Source organism: Ursus maritimus, unplaced genomic scaffold (assembly GCF_017311325.1).
Source record: "Ursus maritimus isolate PB19 unplaced genomic scaffold, ASM1731132v1 scaffold_32, whole genome shotgun sequence".
Classification (NCBI taxonomy): Eukaryota; Metazoa; Chordata; class Mammalia; order Carnivora; family Ursidae; genus Ursus; species Ursus maritimus.
In genome coordinates, this window is record NW_024425786.1 from 2,413,249 (window position 1) to 2,422,275 (window position 9,027).

Here is a 9,027-nt window from a genome sequence, read left to right on the forward strand (position 1 = left end):
TCCAGATGGGGTGTCTCTGTGACTTCCAGGGCACTGGCTCCCACCCCACTGACTTCCCAGTGTCCCCCCATCTTTGCCCCTCCCTCCCAGGGCTGAGAGTCCTCAGTGGGCAGAAAGCACAGACTGCTCAGGGACCCTCAGCCACACCCAAGAGTTCTTGAAAGGCAGGTGGTCCTGATGGCCTAGAAACTGGAACACCACCCCCCTGGTTGGGGTGGGAAAGGCAGAGCCAGTGTCTGGGGGCCTCTCTGTCCCCATCCCCTCCCCGCATGCCCGGTTCAATCTCTCTGGACTTGCACAGGGCTGGGGGACCGAGAGACCCTTAGAAGGACATTGGGTCGAACAATAAAGAATCCATGAATGAGAAAAACAAAATATTAAGAATGCGTTAAAGCTGAGGCTGCGTGAACTCCTGGGGCAGCAAGTGTGGGGGTGTGTGCACCCCTGCATGCTGCAGCGGAGTCAGGACCACGCTATCTGCCCATGGAGACAGGAACCTCAATGGTGACAGTTCTCATTGGTGGCCTGCTCACGGCAGGTGCTGGGCTACGCACATCCGTGTACCCATCCATTCGACAGACATTTCTTGAGCACGAGTAACCCTGCACTGGCCACGCTGCCAGCATCACCTCGTTAAAACCCTCTGACTGCGCTGGAGAGTGGGGGCGGCGACAGCTCAGAGACCCATGTAGCCCAGTGAGGGGAGGATTTGAACCCGTCCTCTTGGAGCCTTCGGGGCCAAGTCTGCACCCTGGAGCCGTCTTCCCAAGCTGAGTCACGGCCTTCTCAAGTCCCTTGTGCCTGCACCACGCCCCACCCCACTCAGGAATGGCCCAGGACATGTGGCCGCATGTCGCTTTTATGCCCCAGAAACTAGGGGTTCTTTCCTTCCTAGTCTCTTTTCTCACCGCTGTGCAGGCAGAAAGCCCTTCTCCTCACTTCCTGCTCCAAAACTCAGGACCCCCCTTCCCTCCCGGATCCAACAGGAGCAGCTGCATTTGCAGCCCGTGCCTCAAATTCATCACCCTGCGAATGCCTGGAAAAATGCAAATAAAAGTAAGATTATGATATTTTTCGTAAATAAGCAATGTAGCAACTCCAATCTGGTTTGGGCTGTCAGCCGAATCCACCGGAGAGAAATTGATGTTGAAATGTTTGCGTATGTTCTCAGGGAGCATTTACTGTGCAACGTTGGGCTCCGATAAAGCCTTTATATAAATTATTCATTATGGAATTCACATGAAACGCCAAAAACCCTCCCACCAAGGGGCTGCCTTTTTTTATTTTAATTTTTTTTGTGTTACCTCTGAAGAGCTGGTGTTGGTTAGCATCTCAGGCCACCAGCCAGGCAGGCGGTGTAATTAGTGGGGAGAAATGGATTGGTCTGACACCAGGTTTCTGACCTTACGCTCACGCCTCTTCAAGGAAACTTGGCTTTTCTTAAAGGATTTTCTCTGCTGGTCGAGCACCTGCTGACGTCCTCTCCCACCTGCCAGAGAGCTGTGGTTTCCTGTCCTTGGCCAGGGAAACTGGTCACTCCCATCAGCACGGCCCTGCAAGGCTCTGGGAGGGAGTTGGAGCAAGTGTAAGGAGAGCCAGACTCCGAGATGGCTGTTGTGCGCCCCTAAATGCACATGTGATGTGCGAACCCCCAGTACCTGTGAATGTGACCCTGATTGGAGATAGGTCTTTACAGAGGGATCATTAGGGTGAACCCTGACCCGATCGGACCTGTGTCCCCAAGAGGGAAGTCGGGACCTAAGGCATGCAGTCAGGGAGAACACTGTGTGGACAGGAAGACATCCATCCCCGACCCAGGGAAAGGGACCTCTGGAGGAACCAACCTACCCGCCCCTGGATCTCGGACGTTCAGCCTCCAGAGTTGGGAGAGAATAGATTTCTGTTGCTTTAAGCCGCCCGGTCTGCGGTGTTTTATTATGACGTCCCCAGCAGACTAACACACAGATGGAGTGACTCTGCAAGGTTCAAAGATGTGGAGCGGGATTGGAACCAGTGGCCTCCGTGTCCAGCCTGCTGGCGTCTCCAGGTTGGAGGAAGCAGGAGCACACTTTGCAAATGGCCCCGAGGCCTCCTGTGAAGCCTGAGTCAGAAAGACAGAGGCTGAGGCAGGCAGTCTGCCAAGGCCCTTCATTTTTCCCTTCACAGAGCTTGCTAGAGCTTTCTGTAAATATTTGCAGAGTTAACTTCACAATTCACAAGTGAATAAATGAAGGACTGACTGAGCAAGTGAGTCCCGCTTGCTGGGATGACTCCCCGAGGAAAACTGCCAGACGCCAGCCCTGCGTGGCCACCACAGGCCACGTCTCCGGAGCCCAGTGGCCTCCAGGGACTCTCCTGGGGCCAGCAGAGCTGCCCGGGGTGTCCCGTTCTCCCAGGCAGTGGGGTGAGGCCGGTGTGGCCCCAGCCTGGGGGCGGGTGGGTCTCCCTTACGAGGAGTCCTGGCCCCTGGGCCGTTTCTGCAGGAGAGGAGGGACTTGTGTCCCTCCAAAGCCTTCTCCATGGAGCGACGTCTGCTGGCCTGACTCAAATCCAAGTGTGGCTTGGCACGGCCTCAAATGGTCTTTGGGGGTTTTCCATTTTCATTGTTAACATTATTAATCACTTCTGTTCTCTCAGGGAGAAGCAGGCGGTGCATTAAGGAAATTGTTTGTGAAATGTATTGGGTTTATGCTGAAACCAGTTAACATCTCACAGAGCAGCACTGGGTCCTGAGAACCTTCCGGATCCTTGGTGCTTCCGAATACCCCCATGGCAGCCAGGAGCAAAGCAGGCACCGGAAAAGGCAGGTCTTGTGCAGGGGCCGGACGCCCCCTCTCTCCTTCCTTCCCTCCACCGGCTCACCCGCCCCTGTGCCCCTCTCTGTCCAGTCCGTGTGCACGCGTGCATTTTTGTTCTGACTGCTTGTACACACCTTTTGTTACCGTGTCGCTCAAAATTTCCAGTTTGCTTTGAAGACTCAGCCGTAGAAAATTCCAGAGTCCTTTGGTCTGATGGAACCTCCAGCTGTCCTCAGCTTTGTCCCCTCTGTCCCTCCGCTGTGCTTACATTCAGGTGGTTCCCAGTGGGTGGACCCTCCTTTCCGTTGGCCCCACTCCGGCTTTGGGGTCTCGCCTGGCCATCTCGCCATCCTCCCGTTATCCAGCACCCCCGCCGGCCCCATATCTGGCCAGAGCCCCGTGTCCAGCTATTGCCACACCCAACTGTGCCCCATCTGCCCCCCGAGGCCAGGTCCCCCACGCGTGGCCTCCCTCCACGGGTGCAGGCTGGATTCGCTTTGCCATGGCTCCTGCTCTCAGCGACAGCCCCTCAGTGGGCCTGCGAATGAACGCACTCAGGGAACGACAGCACGGTTACTAAGAAAACCCATCTGTGGAGGGAAGCCTTTTTCTTCCCCCTAAAAAGAGCAACGTTCCGCGTGAATCAAGGATGTGTGTCTTGGATGGCAGGTGCACTGGGTTTTGGTATACCTGTTTCATTTGCATAAAGCAGAGCGACTTGGGGGGGGGGCTTCTCTCCTCCCTCTTTGGGCTTTCCTCTCTCCCTCCGTCCACCCCTCTCTCCCGCAGCTCCCCCACCTGCGCCTCGCTCTGGGCTGTGATACAGACTCGAGTGTGCTTTGGCATGCCCCGTGTCCTCCTTGTCCTGAATTTAAAACACAGCAGACAGGGAGCATCTGGTCCCCCAACCCCCAGAAACAGCTGCAGAAGCGTGTGATTTATGCATCTGTGACTCTGGGGTCTTGGTGCCCTGAGGTTGTGGCTCTGACCCCCCTGCAGTGGAGAGAGTTGAGGGCTGAGGGATGGTCAGAAGAGAAGAATGAGGTGGTTGGGGCCAGCTTCTGCCACCTGTCCCAGCCCCGCAAGGTGGAATGACAGGCAGCCGGCCCTTCTGGAACCCGTCTGCTCTTGGCTGTTCAGTGATGTGTTATAACATGTTCCTGGAACGCTTCTTTGCCATCTGTCTCGTGAGCTAGATTACCGTGCGGGCTTGGAGAGACGCGTTCCAATTTGCAATTGTAAATTGTTTTTTTTTTTTCCTTCCTCTTCACTCCTCATGCAGCCACTCTGACGACTTCAAGGGGCCATCATGGTTTGCGGTGAGCATGGCTTGTACTCCGTAGAGCATGAAACGTACTCTCCAGAGTCCTCCTGGAGCCCGGGATCCCCCCCTGTGGGAAGCCAGGTGTGCAGGAGGCTGGGAGGAAGGGAGGGTCCAAGACATGGCCTACCCTCAAGGTGACCTTGGGCTGATTCTGGGCACTGACCCTGGACTCCATAGAGGGGACCTAAATCCCAGACGGCACCCTGACGAGCTCACGTGCACCATGCAGTGAGAGCCCACCCCACCAATACCCACCTGGCCTCCTGGTCTCCACTCCTGTCCTGCCTTTCCAGCCAGGCCGGCAGCTGGAAGCCTCCTGCACTACACAAGGCATATCCGGCCACCTCTTCCTGTGCAATGCTCGCCCTCCTTACCGTGGCCCGAGGGGCCCTGCACGCACCTGCTGCCCTCTGCCCCCAGTGACACCGGCCTGATGATTCTGCCCTGAACACACCACACAGGCCTTTGCCCAGGTGGCTTCACCGCTGAATTCTGCCAAGTATTTAAAGAATTCATACCAAATCTTCACAAACTCTTCCTATGAAAGAGAAGACACTCCCCATCTCAGTGTATGAGTTACGCTGACAGTGAATGAGACAGAGATGCTCTCGTCTCAGCTCCGGCTGCTGTAACAAACCCCACGGGCGGGGGCTTGACCGCGGATGTTTAGCCTCCGGTTCTGGAGACTGGACGTCTGAGGTCAGGGTGTCCGCACGGTTGGTGTCTTCCCGGCTTGCAGACCATAGCATTCTTGCTGGGTCTCTACATGGTGGAGAGAGTGAGCTCTGGCGTCTCCCCGCCCCTTCTCACAAGGGCACTAATCCCATCATAGCCCCCTCCCCATGACCTCATCTAACAGTAACCACCTTCCAAGGGCCCCCTCCAGTACTACCCTGCAGGAGTTTGGGGTTTCAGCACAGGAATCTGGGGGACACAGCTCAGTCCGTAACACACTGCAAGGAAAACCTGCAGACCTGTGTGCCATTCACCCCCTCTGCCTGGACCCTCCCCACGGCCTGGTCCCCATGCTCGGCCGGCTCCTCATTCCAGCCCCCGCTCCAATGCCACTCCCTTTTGAATGGTTTGTGTAATTTCTTTATGTCCTGCCTCTGTTGTGTCCAAAAGAAATTCAATCTAAATTACAAATGGAACCCACTATTTCTGTTATATCACACTCCATCATGGGGATGAGAGCAATGGCGACAGATGGTTGGGATGAGGGGTTTGGTGCCAGTCCCAGGGGAGGGTGAAGTTGGTGGTGTGTATGGAGCAGGTGGCAGTGAGGCCACACACGGGGTCTCCCCACAGCTCCAGGCTGTCCAGTGAATCCTTAGGGGCTTGACCCCAGGACAGGTGGGGTGGGGGCCAGATCTGACACATGGGGGGGCCCAAGCCCACTGGTGGGGTCCCTTTCAGAGGATGTGGAGGCCATTCTCCAGAGGCTGCCGGGAAGCCTCCCAGCCACGGTGGGCCGGGGGCAGACACAAAGTCCAGGGCGAGAACAGGTGTGTCCTGGGAGGGGGAAGCTCATCCTGGGCCAGGGAAGGAGCCCTGGGCCAGCCGTGGGGTTGTTGATAGGCTCGTTGGGGGGAGGGTAGGATCTGGGAATCTGAACCCTGAGGAATAATGATTTAGAACTGGAGGTGTGGCTGGATTTCGTGGGCAAAGACCAGAGCTTGGCCAGTGGAGCCCAGACCCATTGGCACAACTTTGCTGTCTGTGGGATGGTGGCCCATGGGCTCAGCTTCAGGGGGCCCTGTTCCCTGTGGGGTGTCTTAAAGGTGTTAGGGTCTCCACGACTCAGGATCTGAAGGCAAAAGGGACTTTCCCTCACTTTTAAAACCTCACCCCGATGGCTCCCGTGGCTCCCGTGGCTCCCGTGGCCCCAGTTCTGTTCTGATACTGCTGGAGTCGGCTGTTTCCCTGCTCCGGATGGCCTCAGGCTCAGCCTCATCGCCCACCGGCTCCCCCTCTCCTCCCACCCATGCTTTCCAGGTTAGCACTTAATTACAGCCAACACGCTGTGCCTCTCCGCTTGGGAGGAGAACTAGCACCGATATCATGGCGAAGGCAGCCCCCCCTTGACTCCTCCCGGCCGAGGAAAAGCAAAAACCGATGGGCAGTGTACAGGGAAGTCTGGGGACCCCCTCGGCTGTGATCATCACGGTGTTGACCTCGTGCTGACACTCACACGCCCGCTTGTCCTCCCCAGATGGCATCCCTCACGAGGGAGAAAGGACCCCCGCACCACAGGGGAGGCCAGGGGACCTGCGTGGCGTCAGGCAAAGCCACATTGACAGAAGAGCCCCTGCGCGCTCTCGGAGAGCTCTGGTCCCGGGGCGCAGACCCTGTGCAGGGACGCTTGAGGGGACGCACTGCAGCGAACCAGCTGGGAAGTCCGCCCTTGGAAGGGGTCCTTACGCAGCGGCTGGGGTCAGCCACACAGGCTCCTCGTTACGGGTGTGTGTCCTTTCTCCTAGAAGAATGATTAATCATTTGAGCTTTGGTCGTGGATGGGTCTGGGTTTGAGTCCTGGTTCGCCATTTGCCAGCGGCGTGAAGTCAGGCAGGCTGTCCCAGCTGCCTCGCCTTTTCTGACCAGTGACCGTCAGTGGGGGCTGCCCAGCGCTCTGTGCGTGCAGCCCTCGGTAGCCTCAGGGCCGCGGCCTCGCTTCATTTCCAGCTCTGGGTTACCGCATTGCCTTGGCTTTCATTCTGCCCAGCGTCCTCAAGCACTCACGGTTCACACTGTATCAGTGAATTGTGTGCATTTCAGGTGATGGGACAAGATCTGTTAAATTGTGAGGGTCCCGGCCTTCTCCTCCCCCTGCCCACTGAAGGGATCCGTGCCCTCCCACATGGACTGCGGGGTTTCCCTCTTCGTCCTCTGGATTTGGGGTGAAGCTGGGCCAGAGGAAGCTTGGAGCAGAGAGAAGGCTGCATGGATCTCCATAACATCAGAGAGAGGCGAGGAAGAGGAGGGGGTAGGCAAGAGCCGAACGTGCTGATGTCACGGAGAGCTCCTGGGGCTTTCCCCGTGAGAGGCTCTGGGACAGATATGGAAGCAAGAGGATTAGGGAAGCGAGGGAAGAAGTTTCCAGGAGGTCTGGCCGAGGACTACAAACCAGACCGTCGATGCTGGACAGTGGGGATCCTTGTGGAGAGCGGCCTTCAGGGGACCCCAGCTGATGTCTGGGTTACGTTCCTGACTCAGGCTGAATCCCTTCCGGACAAGACAGAGGCAGGATGTCCATCCGGAAATGATATGAATCAGAGAACCCTTCTTCCTTGAACTCCCCTTCCTCTGGCGACCCATCTGGTTTCTCTCTCCTCACATGAGACTCTGGGGCACTTGGTGAAGAAAACACACTCCCTGCAGCCCAGGAACAGCAAGAGATTTGAAAGGCGAGTCTGCCGCAACAGGAGCCGGCTCTTAGCTCCCAGCCCAAATGGAGCTGTGTCTGTCGCTCCCATGCCCGCCTCTGTCTCCTTGGTGCAGAGAGTGGGGTGTGGGTGGTAGCTCATGTTCACACAGGGAGAAGCACCCTTGGTTTTATGGATTCTTAGTGTCAGTGGCTGGAGCCATCATGGGACTCGGGAGTCACGGCAGAGACAGCTGGCTATCCATCAAAGATCGGTCCTCTCCTTCCGAGCTGTGGAGCCGGTACCGGGAACTGGTTTTCCAGGCAGGGATCGCACTTCCCAGCCTCCTTATAATGAGGCAGGCTCAAGTGACGGAGGTATGGATGAAGGAGTGTGGGCAGAAGGGATGGAGTCTGCTCCAGCGCTCCCCTGGACGCACTTCTCTCCCTTTGCATCGAGGGCCTGGATGAGAGGATGCAGGGGAGGACTCCACTGCCCCATGATGGGAGAGCCGCGAGGTGGAAAGAGTGTGGAGTCACAGTAGGGAGGACAGCCACCTGGTCATCAGGAACACCCATTCAGACTTCATCTGAGCACAAAGCGAACTGCTGCTGTGTTGGGCCATTACTCGTTTTTGGGTTTGTTTTTTTTAGAACAATTAGCATTACCTTACCTGATATAATACTGGAAACTTACATAATACTAGAACATGATAGAATACTAGACGATGATAGAATACTAGACTATGATAGAATGCTAGACTATGATACAATGCTAGAACACAATAGAATGCTAGAACACGATAGAATACTAGAACACGATAGAATGCTGGAACATGATAGAATGCTAGAACACGATAGAATGCTAGAACACGATGGAATGCTGGAACACGATGGAATGCTGGAACACGATGGAATGCTGGAACACGATGGAATGCTGGAACACGATGGAATGCTGGAACACGATGGAATGCTAGAACACAATGGAATGCTAGAACACGATAGAATGCTAGAACACAATGGAATGCTAGAACACGATAGAATGCTGGAACACGATAGAATGCTGGAACACGATGGAATGCTGGAACACGATGGAATGCTGGAACACGATGGAATGCTGGAACACGATAGAATGCTGGAACACGATAGAATGCTGGAACACGATGGAATGCTGGAACACGATGGAATGCTAGAACACGATGGAATGCTGGAAAACGATGGAATGCTGGAACACGATGGAATGCTGGAACACGATAGAATGCTGGAATCTGATAGAATGCTAGAACATGATAGAATGCTAGAACATGATAGAATGCTAGAATCTGATAGAATGCTAGAACATGATAGAATGCTAGAATCTGATAGAATGCTAGAATCTGATAGAATGCTAGAACATGATAGAATGCTAGAATCTGATAGAATGCTAGAACATGATAGAATGCTGGAATACTACACCATGAGGTGTAGATGGAACACACTGTTTTGCCTCCTGACATAGAAATTTGCAGTGGTCACTGCCCAAGGACACTAGATTAAAAAAAATT